The 14,595-nt window shown below is 40.8% G+C and overlaps 1 protein-coding gene across 2 annotated transcripts in view; it reads right to left on the bottom strand.

The window, feature by feature from the left end:
• The window catches only part of Ptr (patched domain-containing protein), a 303,517-nt gene that overhangs the window by 150,048 nt on the left and 138,874 nt on the right, over nt 1-14,595 (bottom strand). Inside the window, exon 2 of one of the 2 annotated variants that reach the window (XM_083120235.1) lies at nt 240-354. The exons of the other annotated variant lie outside the window; for it this stretch is intronic. The gene's annotated coding sequence lies outside the window, so the exon portion shown is untranslated. The remainder of the gene's footprint in view (nt 1-239; nt 355-14,595) is intronic. 2 annotated transcript variants of the gene reach the window in all.

Below are 14,595 nucleotides of genomic sequence, written 5' to 3'. Positions count from 1 at the left end.
CGCTCATCGCGGTTTATTGTATGTATTCTTGTATTTTGACGATGTCTATATCCATGTCAATGGGTCAACAGAAAAATAAAAATGATTATGATTGCAACGGAAATCCTATAACCACAGAAGCATGCAAATTGGTTGTCGGTTCAAAGGTCTTACGTACGTGCTTCTGCATCAATAACGAGACTATGTAAGTTTACGTTTGCATGCAGTGTTTCCACACGTGTCTCGAGTCACAGTCTTACCTGGATGTTAGTCGTGCGTCTCACGGTGAGTCTTCGTCTCGGGGGTTGTGTCGCAGGTTATCGGCGGAACATGTCCTCTGGTCCTTATCAGTCTCCTGGCGGTCGACACTCTCACCTGCAAGAAAGGGAAACGAAGACGTAGTAAATACAAAGAATTTCAAATGTCAAACATCGTTACAGCAATTTTCTAAAACTATAACTATAATATATACAGTTCTAAAATGTGACTTACGCCACGTTGGAGTTTCAACTTTCATATTTTCCATCGGTTCTCAGTTACACATTCCCATCGTCCTGATTTAACGTCCACGTTAAGCTCAGGTAAGCTAATCGAGACTGGACCTACACTTCAAAGCGGGATCCGAACCAATGTGCAACCACGTGGGACACACAAAACCCAGGAATCTGTGGATCAAACGGACGAAAACGAGTCCTTTGCGCAAGTAGCTACTCTAGAGGTCTTGACCAATGAACGCGTGAGAGGGAAACCAGCCGTTTACAGCAGCGCCACTAGCTTTCTCCCCTTTTCAACCGTTATGTGCGGCGTTGCTCCACATATTCTTGAGACGGAGTATAAGCGAAAATCACTGTTTTAATATTTAGAATCCTTGATATTAGACGAGAGGATAACAGTTTAAAAGCCTCGGCCTCTGTGGCGAAGTGGTTAGCACAACGCGCTACGACGCCACGGGTCCCGGATTCGAATTCAGGCCTGGGCAAAGGTATTCTTTGTGAGTATCTCTTCATCAATTTCGTCTTATCATCACTCGTCCTCATCGTGGCGATTAGATAAAAGTGGCAGAAATGCGAAGTAAAATGAACCAATTCAATCAACAGTTTAAAAGCAAGCTATACGAATTACCTGCATTAAGTCTGTTTTCAACTTCCTACTTTATATTGTTTTCAGTTGTTAATAATACGCTTTATTATTTGAAACTGACTGAAATCACAGGCGTGCGCCTGGGGACAAAGATGGCAATTGGCCCCATATAAGTATTTCTGATACTATCTCAATTGGAACACACTAATTTTGTCAAGCGGTAAAGAAGTTTTGTGAGAAGATGGCACACAAACAAAATTGCAATCAACATCATCAGATCAGGATTTAAATTATCTGTGTTACCTTATGTTGAGCAAAATTGTGACTAACAGGTTTGTGTCAATTAGTACCAAGTGCAGAATGTAATATTTTTCGTAACACTGCGCGCTACGACTCCCGGGGTCCCGGGTTCGAATCCCGTCCTGGGATTGGATGTTTTGAGAATGTATTTTCATAAATTTCATCATATCATCACTCATTCTCATCGTCGCGATTAGCCAAAAGTGGAAGAAAAGTAAACCAAATCAATCATTCAAACCTTCTTCTACTTTCCAAACAGCATGTTTAAAAGTCTAAATTAAAAAGTAAAGGGTTATAATGCCTCGCCTTGTTTCAACCCATCATGAATTTTAAATTTCTGTACCACTCCACTCTATCGAGGTGACTCAATTGGAAACGTAATCAACAGGACCTTGGATGCTACTAAATATGGATAATTTCCTTTCGCCTCGAAATCAATTGTTTTATCCCTTAGAAAAACACAATTCATTATCTAGGAGGAAAGTACATGTCTTGGTGGGTAACCTCGTCCTCAGAGAAGGAACGAGCTCTGTGGTGATCGACCTTCAATGGGCGCTGCTTTCCATCGCTCGCCGGAGAGAGTGAGGAAAAACCATCGGAAAATTTGTCCTCTGAAGACTACACGATCGGCGCAAGGTGGTGCAGGCCGCCGGCGACCCACATAGCCCTCGGGTGACCTTCAAGGGAATGCGGCGGAACGCACGTGACTTCGGCGAAGACATCCGTTGCCTCGGGATGGGGAAAGGTAAAATGGGGCAACGATCGAAGAGCCCCCCGTCCGCGCCCATCAAAGCTTGTCGCCCAGTATGGCGCCCCGTGTGGAACATCCCGTGGGTATTTCGAAGAAGGTCAAAGGCACCGAACAGCCGTGTGTTGGAAAATTATAGCACTTGCCTTTCGTTTACGTCTACGGGAGATTTCAGACAGAAGCGACAAGAGACACGTGTCGCTTGCAAACCAACCTTCAGAAATACATGCAACCTCCCGAACCGAAGCGACGCGACAAACTGCACCTGTCGGACTGGATAGTTTTCTCAATGCCGTACATCGTGTCGCTTCTGTCTGTTTTTTTGCGCATGCGTGGTGAATGTTTTGCTTCAGGGAGATTTCAGACCAAAGCGACACGTGTTGCTTGATTATTTAACCAATCGAACGCAGGCTTGTCATACCGGTACGCTGTAAAACGTTGCTCGCCTCCGAGCGTAATGTGTCGCGTGTCGCTTCGGTTTGAAATTTCTCTTAGGGAGAATGCACACCGCCAATGTGTAACCGATCTTGACGCACCACTTATAAAAGTTGACCCGCCTTCGCTGGGGGAAAAAAGGGCGGCAATAGAAGTTAACGTCTTTTCTAGGGAACGGTTGATGTGCGTTGCAGAGAAGACAGTCTGAGTTAAGCATTGATACGGTTAGGATCCGTGTTACGTTTGTTATTGGTTTCGCGAGCCGTGAAAAACTGTGAGTGAACTAATGGCCATGATCTCAGCCGGAAAGAGAGATAGTGTCTATAGAAGAAACTGTGAGTGAACTATCGGTCTGTGCAGTATCTCTACCGGAACATGAGAAAAGGTTACTAAAGAAGAGAGGCTACATTTTTATTATGAACCAACGACAGGAGGATTAGAAGATTGAAGACGTCGAACTCGTTATCACCAAGATTTGTGCTTTCCTCCCAACTCCCTCTAAGTGTTCACCGTTAGTGTTTTACAGCGTGATTATCGCCAAGTGAATTGAATAACTAAGTAGTTACATCGAAGACGTAAGTACTCAGTGAAGTAACCACTAAGTTTGGTCTAATATCTCAACAAATTCACACCGGAAGCTGACTAATCTGTGTATTCCGGAATCGTTTGTAAACCGCAGAAGTCACGTGTCTGGGCCTTTAATAAATATTAATACTGTATTTTGTGGTGTATGAATACTTAGATACTTAAATATAAACATTCACTGCTAGTCTCCTTTGGTGTTATTGACGTTGTTCGACGGCAGAAAAAAATAGCACTAGAAAAATAAAAAAACGTTATAAATGTGCCAATTAGCAGCAACGTTTCACACCTTAGCGGCATGACAGGACGCACAATGGTGAAATCATCAAGCGACATGTTTCGCCTGTCGTTTGAGTGTGAAACGTCCCTTATAATGAAGGAGCCATTGTCACTTCTCGCGCATCGCCTGTCGCTTCAGTCTGAAGACCCCATACAGGGATTGGCTGAACTACGCAGCAGGAATGACACGAGAGCGAATACAGAGCCACCGCAAATGGAGAAATTCTCTAGAATGAACCAACTTCTCGCGGACTTAGGATTATTATCTTGTTTATCTGGGAAAAGTCTGACAAACTTACAGCTACCGGTTCGGTGGCTGAGCACCTAGTATGTTCGCACTCCGAATGTTTTGGATTCGCCCATGTATGCATCGTTGTGTTTGTAGCACTTACGATTCCATGTAATCATTATTCAGCCCTGTCATCGTGATTATCGCAGAGAAATTAATTATTTTTATTTTTATTTTACGTCGCATTTCTGTAACTTTTGGCTAATTAGTACGATGAGAATAACTGCTGAGTAGATGGCGCTAGGTTAGGACTCGAACACAGAACCTTCGGTTGTGAGATAGTAAGTCGGCGTGCTCTGCTTCAGTGGTCTTGGCTGTTTCTTTCTTCTCTCCTCCCATCTCTCTATGTATCACTTTCTTCCTCTGTCTACCTCCCCTTCCTTCTCTGTATCTTCATTTCTTCTCTCTACCACTCTGTCATGCTCTGTTTATCTTCCTGTACGTTTCCTCACTTCCTTCTAGTTTGTTCTTTATATTCCTCTTATTCTGTCTCCCCTTTCTTCATTCTTTGTTACTACCTCTCATTCTTGTCTGTTCCTCTCTTTCTTTGTTTAGTCCTATGTTTTGTCTCTCTCTGTATTCCTATACACCTCTGTCTCTTTCCTCTTTTTATCCTTCTCCTTTTTCTTCTGTTTATCTCTATCTTACCTTTAATGTTCCTTCCTTCCTCTCTCCTCTTACGTTCTTACTTTCTTTACCTTCCTATCTTCTCATGTTTCTCTATTTGTTTCATTGTACTTCTTTCTCTCTCTCTCTGCGCTGGGTGTGTGTAAGTGTCTGTGCCTCAAATGGAGCGTTACGTGTGTCACATTTTTGTTAGTGAATTTTGCAAATTATACGCATTCACAAACATTTGAACTTTCATGCAATTAAATTTTCAGATTGATTTTGTTATTTACATGGACCAGGACCACTTTTCGCGGAATGCCTAAAATGATATTTTAAAAAATAACATTTTTTTAAGATTTGCAGCCAACCCTCGTCTTCCTGGTGGCGACGCTCCTTTCAGCCACCGAGGTAACCTAGAGAGGTAGAAATGGTTCGTGAAATATTCAGGAATACAAATACATGACAAAAGTCATTGCTTGAATGTCTATTCATATTCTAGATTATTTTTGCGTGCACTAAACATTATCACCATGGAACGCTACAACATTATGTTAGCAAAGGCTCGACTGGACCTTTGGCAGCCGTCAGGCCGCATTTTTTCCAAGTTTCATATTCATTCGAGAAACCGCTGTGATATTCCAAATCTGAAAAATTGCATCAGCTTAGAATTCCTTCTAGAGCATTGACGTGAATTTTCGTGTAGTTTGCTTTCACTGTTGTCTAGATATTATCAATAGTTTCGCGATTACGTAAGTCTATTAAACTATTGAGAATATCTAGACAACAGTGAAAGCAAACTACACGAAAATTCACGTCAATGCTCTAGAAGGAATTCTTAGCGGATCTAATTTTTCAGATTTTGTAATATCACAGCGGTTTCTCGAATGGAGAGGAACATTTGAAAAGAAAAACCCTTTTGGCTGCCAAAGATCCAGTCGAGCCTTATCGTTGCTTTATTATTCAGTGGGCATGGACTGGGCGGTTATTGTTGAAGCTGTTTGGGTGAAAGTGCTCCAAGAGTACTGGTTTTACACATTTAATACAGGGTCTCTGAGAAAGGCTTTCACCAGCTGAAGCATGTTCATCGCTATAGCTTTGGTATTATTATTCCCTTTCGTTCCAAACGCAACAATTGGGGGTTTCCAAAAAATGTATAGTGATTTGCAATCAATTCTATAATCTGATTGTTGGTTGCATTGAACTTCTTCTGCTCGCTTCTTCTTCATAAATCATTTCTTTGGAAATGGTGCTTTTTTAAGGAAGAGGTTAAATTATTGTATTTTCACTCCAATGATCCTGACTAGTTGAGGAAGGGAAAAACTGGGAAATTTCTGTTTTGAATTTCCCACAGCCACAAGTGGGCGGAAAGTGCGCGTGTTTCCACAGCGAAATGTGCCCGCCAATTTCTTCCATTTAAGTGAAGAAACTTTGCATTCGCTGGATCCAATCTCGAAACTTTAATACGCAAAACACAGAGCGAAATCGTCAAAAATGGTGGTGGGAGTCCTAATAAACACACACAGGAGTCATTTTAATTGTTATACTTTATTCATTATTACATATTATTAAATGTACATATTAATGTCAAAAGTATAGAATACTTGAGATTGTTTTATTGAGTCGACTATTTATGTTTAGCTTTTCTTGTCTATTAACGTTGAGGAATTGAATATTTACACTTGTATTTGCGTTACATTCGTGTCATACTTTTAACATCTGTAACTTGTGTCTTGAAAGGAATAAATTTTTTAAGAGTCCAAATTGATGCAATTTTTTAAATTACTCTACGAACAGTGCTGCGTTCTGGTTCATTGCTTTTATCAGCACTAGAGATAGATATACGTAGTTTTGAGTCCACTTTTATGCACAGATAGGCTAATTTGGACTGAACCTACAGATTAAAATGGAACTCGAATCCCTATCTGTCTCCACCCAGTTTCGAACCCAGAACCACATGATTACAAGGTGACGGCGTTACCACTATGCCATCGGGGAGGCACAGAGAGAAAGAGAGGGTGGGTGGTCGTCCATTGCCGTTTCTGACGTCGCTGTTGAAGAGAAACGTCAAAGTATGTTCGGTTTGTCATTCTTGGTCTTTACGATTGTAACTACTATCTGAGGTAATTTTGAGAGCAGCCGTGGTCCAGTTGGTATGGCGCCAGGCTGCCCCGTGATAGAGCCGGATTTCGAGTCCCGGGGTGGTTGATCTCCGGTGGGAATGTCCTTGCATCGAGTGGCTCTGGGATTCATCCAGCCTCTAACAAACGGGTACCAGGAAGGACGGAGTAAAGGCAGTCGGAGAGTGGTGCTGATCATACTACTTCCACAAATCGCCCCAATGTTCTGCATGTATGGGGCTCTATCTACGGTCCGTCAAATGCTTTCACGATATGTTGCAGTGTGCAGGGAAGGGAGGGGGTGTACGGGGTGACATTATACTGACAGTTATTTCCACGTAGTATAACCACGACTGCGCGAGGTTCTGCCGTCTGAACTCACTGTCAGTAAAATCCTCTGTGGACCTCGTGTTGTTCACTGTCCATGTGTGTGTGTGATGGTTCCTTTATCTGTCTCATCTTATCGACCAGAGTTCTGCTTGGAACAACTTTCGCTTGCTTATTGTAGTTCAGTCTCCCACCCTCAAGCGTATACAATGGAATATCATTTTAATGTGACAATAATCGTAGACACATACACGTAAAATATCCGCCTGGCAGTTTCAGCCCACAATATATACTTACTTGTCATATATCGCCGTGTGTATTGGTAAGTTAGACTAAACTACATTTTCACATGGAGATGATAACTATGTTCACTTAAGTTTCAATATCATTGCGTCTTTTACTTCACGATCCATATTTGAGTGTCCACTACCACAGACGGTTACACGTTTACTACTCGGCTTCGAGCATATACCGCTAGTTTGCCTCTCGAGCGTTCAAGCGAAGAAGATATCGATTTCGTACGCTATCTAGCGTCGTCCGTGCGAACTACTTGGCGCTCGAGCGAAATGCTCTTCCTGCAGCAGTCTATTATCGATGTTGCGATTAGTCAAAAGTAGAAGAAAAGTGACGAAAAGTAAACAATCAAGCAAACAACGTGCAGATGGTTGCTATACCTATGTTCTCAAACATTTTATCAAATTTGAAGATCAGTTGGTCTCCAGAAGCTTTGGATTCGAACATTAAATGATACAGACTCGAAAGGAATCCAACGCCTCCGACATTCCGACACAAAATGACGCTGCGAAAAAAGTTTCCGAAGTGAATGCTTTCGTCGCCATGACACGTTGGAACGGAACGAGAAAGTTATAGAAAAAAGACTCGGAGCGTCCAAATAGGAGCAAAAAAATGTAAGGAGAAAAGCAATGAAAGGGAAGCGGAAAACTGAAACAACGGTAAAAACCAAGAACGCGAACACAGGAGACCAAGAAGAAGAAGAAGAGCAACAAATCGATCATCTGTGCAATTTGGCTACAATGGGCTTGCATGAATACCATTTTGGTTCGGGTGTACTTTTTATTAATATTTCGCCCGTTGTTTTGCACGACTTTCACGGCTGAGGTATAAAGTGGAACTGATATTCTGTGCAGCTTTCGTGGCCGTCACGTAGACTATTTTTTCGACAACTGTACCCTTATGAGAAATTCGAACTAGAATACTTTTTACTAAGGCCCCATGTTATACCCAGCGCTCGAAGCAAGAGCTAACTAAAAGGCTCGACCAAACGTTCCCCAGCTAACAGTTTCTACTTCATGCGCTGGTTATACCCACCATACAATGACGTATTTAGAGGGGAGGGGGTCCAGGGGGTCCTTACCTCCCCGAAAGACTTGCCCAAGTACTAGTATTAAATAATCAAAATATAATTGTTTTATCATTTGTTACATAATCGATGGTTATTCATTTCCGCCGAACTTATTGGAAGGCAAGGAATCGGGATCGTACGGCCTTGAAGGGCAGTTCCAAAGATTTATGCACACTACTGAATATGATAATATGCATAAAATATTAATTAGCAACTTTCTTTTCGTAAATTGTAATAGACAATTAACAGTGGTGATTGTGCAATTATCTTTCCTATTAGAATTGCATTATTATTCAATAAATATTCAATTCCTTATCTATTTGACATTAATTTCCTTGCCAGGACAATTGTTTTCATGACAATTTTGGCGATCTTAATTACACGTAAGCTAGATAATGAATACATGCTGTTATTTATCTGTTCTTTTTACTATTCATGTAATAATAACAATTCAATATAAATTAATTTATGTATTTAAATAATATAAATTTAATTTAATAATTCTAATTATATTATTATCATCATCGAGACACTTGGTCGCCCCCTCCCCGGAAATGTATTTCTAGATAAGTGCCTCTCACCATACTAACTAGTTACATAATTTGAAGTGTAATCATTAAATGCGTCTAAGACAATAATGGTTTTGCATGACTGCATCTGAACGTTGACCATATATTTCATTTTGGTATGTCAACACATTCTGCAAGCACCCGAGGAGATATGAATGAATTTGTTGCAATTTCTAGGTGTGTCTGCACATATGTCCAATATGCGTCCTTCATACGAGGGGAGTTCCCTTTATCTGTATTCCTTACGTGAAATTTTAAAAAGTGGTGTAAAAAAACCCTTGGGAAAAATTAAAAGTGCAAGGTTCTAAGAGAACTGCACAGGGCATGCACAACACATTATAAAAAGCTAAGGGCCATCATTCTCAAAAAGCTAGACTCATTACTTAAAACCCTGTCATCATCTTCCAACATGGATGACTGATTGATTGATTGAGTTGGTGTATTAAGTCCACTTTATGCACAGTAAGGCTAATCGGGACTGGATCTACAGTTTAAAGCGGGATCCGAACCACTTGTGCCTCCACCGGGTATCGAACTCGGGACCCCTTTTTACAAGGCGACGACGCTACCACTGCACCATCGGGGTGGCCCGAACATGGATGACAAGAAGTCAGGAAGATGAAAAGTTTGTCCAAGATACATTTAAATCAATCGACACATTCGATTGATTGATTGATTTAACTCCGCTTTTCTTGGAAATCGAATAATTCACATTATGAACAGAGGATTCAGGGTTGGGATACTGATTCAAAAATTCCCACCGAATTCGAATAACTTGAAATCCATTCGGGTTGAGGTTCTTGCGGGAAGAAAGAACCAATGACTTGGCTTGTGGCGTCCTGATGCTCCTGACGATGCTTTATAGGATATGGAGAGAGAGAGAGAGAGAGAGAGAGAGAGAGAGAGAGAGAGAGAGAGAGAGAGAGAGAGAGAGAGAGAGAGAGAGAGAGAGAGAGAGAGAGAGAGAGTGTGTGTGTGTGTGTGTGGGTGTGTGTGTGTGTGTGTGTGTGTGTGTCCCACCGACTGTCAAAGCGTTGGGTGTTAGGCAAGCCATAAACAAGACACACAAGGGGATAAAAGGAAGGTATTTTTTTTTTTAAATTCCTTTTACTTAAGTTCAATGTCCTAAAAACAGTCATTTCCCGCCTGGCATTCGATGGGAACACCGAAAGAAGGCGAAAGTAGGTGGTGAAAGTATGTGGTAAGCGAATATCTCACGCGGGGAATGAATGGATTAATAAAACCCTTTTCGTTTTCCCTTGTTGCCCAATTCCAATTTTCCCGGCGCGTGTTGCCTGCGTCTCTCCAGCTGTTAAAAGATCTCTCGGTTAATCAACAAAGCAATTTGTATGTAAAATCTGCCACGTTCGTAAAAACGCGTCTCCCTTTTGCATCTTTGCAGATCACGTGACAGTAGAGACACGATCAAGCTGGTGCACTTGGGTGGGAAGGTGTTGCTTCATTTTGGCCTGGCGCGTCTCGGTGGTTACTACTTAAAGATGATATCAGGCTGTTTCAGCGACATCTCTGGTACTTAATCGATTTAAAGCACTTGAACTTTCACTTTGAGTTCACAAGATCTGTGTCTTTTCGTACCTTTTATGAAAGTGTAGTTACTAACACGGATTCCGATTCTGAAGAGGATGTGACGTCACACTCCCCGAAGTTGTCCAAAACACTCGCAAAAATGAAGTACTTTTAACGTTGTCAACAGTTTAGATTAACATCTCATGTAGCTTTTAATCAAGTGAGCACTCCGCCTACCGGGTTGGTAGAGTTCGGGAAAAATGGATTGTTCACAAGAAAAATCCATTTTTGGATCATGCTTCATCAACAACAAACAGAACATTTGTAAATTTGTTTACAGAAATATGCCTACCTTCAAGGTTCAGTGATGGATTGTTTGAATCCTGTGAAATATATACTAGCGTGTTCGTGAAAAAACAATTAAGTCAAAAATGAAATTTTACGGCAGCAGTTGATTATGTTAATTCTTTTAATACGAAATATTACAAACATGATGTACATGTTGGATCGTCACTGTTGAGAATCTTTATGCATGCACAATATGAAATTATACTTAATGTTTTCTTTAATTGATTAAGTGCGACTTAAATGATAGCAACAGAACCTCGCAGTTTGTGACTAAAGCCGCGTTTACACCGAATGTTACCAACGAATGTTATAACTTTGTGTTACCAACACGATGAATAACAGATGTAACCAAAACACTAGTTTTACTTTATTTTTGTTGACTTTTGTTAGCATTTCGGCTGCAAGATGTCAAGTTTGGGGAAAGTTGTTCTCTCTGTGGCAGCAAGTGTCATTTTGGCGCAACAGAGAAGACCAAGAAGATTCTGGGTGACACATTCACTGCGGGCAAGAGCTAATTATAGCGGAAGTAACCTGTTGCGCGATTTCAATAGAGATGACATTGATCTTTTGTCAGGCGAACTGAGATATGATGGAAATTGTAAAAACTTAGTGAAAATGGCTAGTTCTGACTTTCAATATTTACTAACAATGATAGGACATAAAAATGGCAAACCTGACACTAATTAGAGAAAAGCTATTCCAGTGAAAGAAAAACTTTTGGTGACTTTGCGTTATTTAGCAAGCGGGGACTCATACCCAAGACTAAGTTATAACATGTGTCGGTAAGATGTAGCTAATATTGTTTGATCTTTACCGACTTCTTGGGGATAACAACATTTCTGTTGACAACACTGGAAATCTATTGCTAACATGAGATGTTGATAACAAATTCACAAACGTTTTTCGAAATGTTACCAACATTTCTTGGTAACATGCGTTAGGAACCCCGGTATAAAAGCGGCTCAAGTACTTTTCCCGAACACACTAAATATATCACTAAAATGCTTTACATGTATGCATCATGTTAGTAAATCTGTACCAGACTCTTCATTAGGTTTAAAAGATCACAATATTTCTATATATCTAATTTAACGTTGCTTTCTACTACTCTTGGCTAATCGCGACGATGAGGTTAAATGTTGATTGGATGAAACAGATGAAAGGACGTTCGAACCTGGGACTTCTGGTGCTCGATGCGCTCGGCTTCTTTGTCTTTTCTCAAGTTTACCAGCATCGTCACAGTTCATCGTTCACAGACGTCGAGGAAGGCGGCTTCGAATGCCCGATTAAACAAGGAAACGCGTGTAAAAATCAGGACTAACTAACTGGAGGATCTTCACTGTATCCTGCCTTGAACTCTGTGCAGCACTCTCACAACCTTGACCCTTTCTCGCACATGTAACAAAATGGGACTGTTTATTGCCAAACTTTCCGGTGGCGGCGCCAGTTTAGTTTTCCGTAGAGATTTTCGTTCGTTATTTGGTTGCCTTAATATTTACATTGGAAGTGCTGTTGTGCTTCAATATATTATGTCATAGCGAATGTTTACGCACAAAAACCCCAAGTAATGTAGACAGCATTGTTGGGGTGTAAGGAACAACACTCATCCAAAGACACCTAAATGTCAATCTCACTTCCACCCTGGACTGCACTTGATTGATTTGCTTCATTTTCCATCGCTTTTTTGTCACGTTTGGCTAATTGCGAAGATGGGGATGAGTGATGATATGATGAAATTTCTGTATGGACGCTCACAAACATCCATGACCAGGCCAGGATTCGAACCCGGAACCCCTGATGTCGTAGCGCGATGTCTGGACTGCACTTTGCAGACTAGCGAGGCTCTGGCATCCGGATTCACGGCCAGTAAAATCCTCTGTGGGGTTCACGGTGAGTCGTCCGTATGCGTTTGTGATTGTCCCTTAATCGACCTCATCACCATTCATTCTCATCGTCGCGATTAGCCAAAAGTTGCAGAAAAGCGAAGTAGAATAAACTAAATGAATTAATCAATTAACAAAAAAATTTAAGCACACTAAACAGTCCATTATCGTCTCTTGGTTGAATGCACCAAGCTTTACAACTTTATAACGAGGACATTATCCGCCCAGCTGTGGTTGGGGTAACACTTCGATACTCAAGAGCATATGACCGACATGTTAGAGCACATTGTTTTTATTTTGACTCACTGGATCATAAAACTTCAACTATCACTATTATTATCATTAGTAGTAGTAGTAGTAAGTTATAGTAGTAGAATGAATACTATTTTCATTTACTCACAGATCACAATAATTCACTGAAATATTGGGACACATTGAACGGATGACAATAAGAAGGGATTAACAGATTATGAAAATTATTTGAAAATTGATACTTTGCGAATAATGTGAAATATGAGATGTTTCATAAACAAAGGGTTTATACTAGGGTGTGTTTATACAATAACTTTACAAATCAGATGATAATGAGAGGATGTTAATCGTTCCAAACCCAATTTTTTATTTAATTATGGTTATTTTGTGGTAATAATTTACGCAACAAGAGAAAGGAAAATGTATTTCACAATGTAATGACCTTGCATTTAATATGAGGAACATATGCTCAAATTTATCTGTAATTTGATATTATTCATGAGCTCTTTGGCTTGTTTTCTTGCGTCGCTTTTCTGTCACTTTTGACTAATCGCGGCAATCAGGATGAGTGATGATATGGTGAAATTGGTGAGGAGACAATCACAGAAAACAGCCATGTTCAGGTCGCGATTCGAACTTGGGACCCCTGGCGTGCACTGTGATGACCACTTCGTCAGGGAGGTCGGCTCTTTTCGCTCAGATTTATATAAGAATTTCCCTTCGTGTAGCGGTTGTGTCCTAATTGCGAACAGTGCCTAAATCGTTCTAATTGCGAACACTTAAAAGTGAAGAAATACTTGCATGTTCTAATTGCGAACACATGCGAACACATGTAACCAGTTTTCAAAAACTAATAAGGGTAGTGACTCAGAGAGACAGCTGGTTTGACTAGCAACAATAGCCAACCTGATTGACTTATCATGATGTATATTTTCCCTTTTTTGACGAAAAAGTGGCTAGGACCACTAACAGGTACAGTGTCACATGTTTTGAAATCTGAATTTGAAATTAATATTTATATTAATAAATGACGAAGCTCTTTTCAGTTAAGAAGTGTGCAGTATGTAGAAAATAGGCCACACTTTCATTATTAAATTATTCATACTTTCAGCAACGACTTTAATCATGTCGAATTTTCTATGTTAGTCCCTTAAAAAATCGTTAAAAACACACTGGAAGTGGGAGAGAAAGTTGTAGTTCGAAAGGCAGAAATTGTATTCGCAATTAGGACACTGCCCTTCGAGGATAATCCTGTTTAGGCAGCAAGTGTTCGCAATTAGGACAACACCCGTGTAGCAACACTGAGCAGAAGAACCTATGGGAGGCACCCCTGTCTGTTCCACCCGGAAGGATACGCAGATAAAAAAGGGTTGGAAGATTACTGTTTTGTTCAGGCTGAAAGGTTCTTTGGCCCAGCCAGGTAGGTAGGTAGGTTCCTTGACCTCCAAGAGGGAACTATTTATAAACATCGCCAGAGACTTGTCATTGTCATCCAAAGCCTTGCCCATCCATCGAGGGCTGAAACCGGTCGGTTCACCGACATCAGCAGGTGGACCACCCTTTCAGTCGGAGCCACAACCGCAGTCCTGTTTCCTGATTGGGCGAATGCCATTCCGAGGATGTTTAGCAATACTGCATTCCATGAGGACAAGAGGTGGAAGGAAAACTTGCAAATGAAAATTCAGAGAGTGAATGCATTTTTGGTATAATATGAAAGTTTTGTTTACTTAGCTTAATATTACCCTTACTATTTTGGAATGTACGATTTCGCAATGCTCCATGAAGGTTTCCTACCCTAAATCATTGCACGCCAGCCATGTACGTGGAGGAGAAAAGAACAATAAAACGACTGTGCGTTGTTCGGAATGCAAATTATTTCTATGCAGAAATCATTGCAGCACCCACACG

This window comes from Lepisma saccharinum, chromosome 4 (assembly GCF_977018435.1).
Source record: "Lepisma saccharinum chromosome 4, izLepSacc3.1, whole genome shotgun sequence".
Classification (NCBI taxonomy): domain Eukaryota; kingdom Metazoa; phylum Arthropoda; class Insecta; order Zygentoma; family Lepismatidae; genus Lepisma; species Lepisma saccharinum.
Note: the sequence above shows the minus strand (reverse complement) of the source record. Positions and strands in the feature narration are given on the sequence as shown.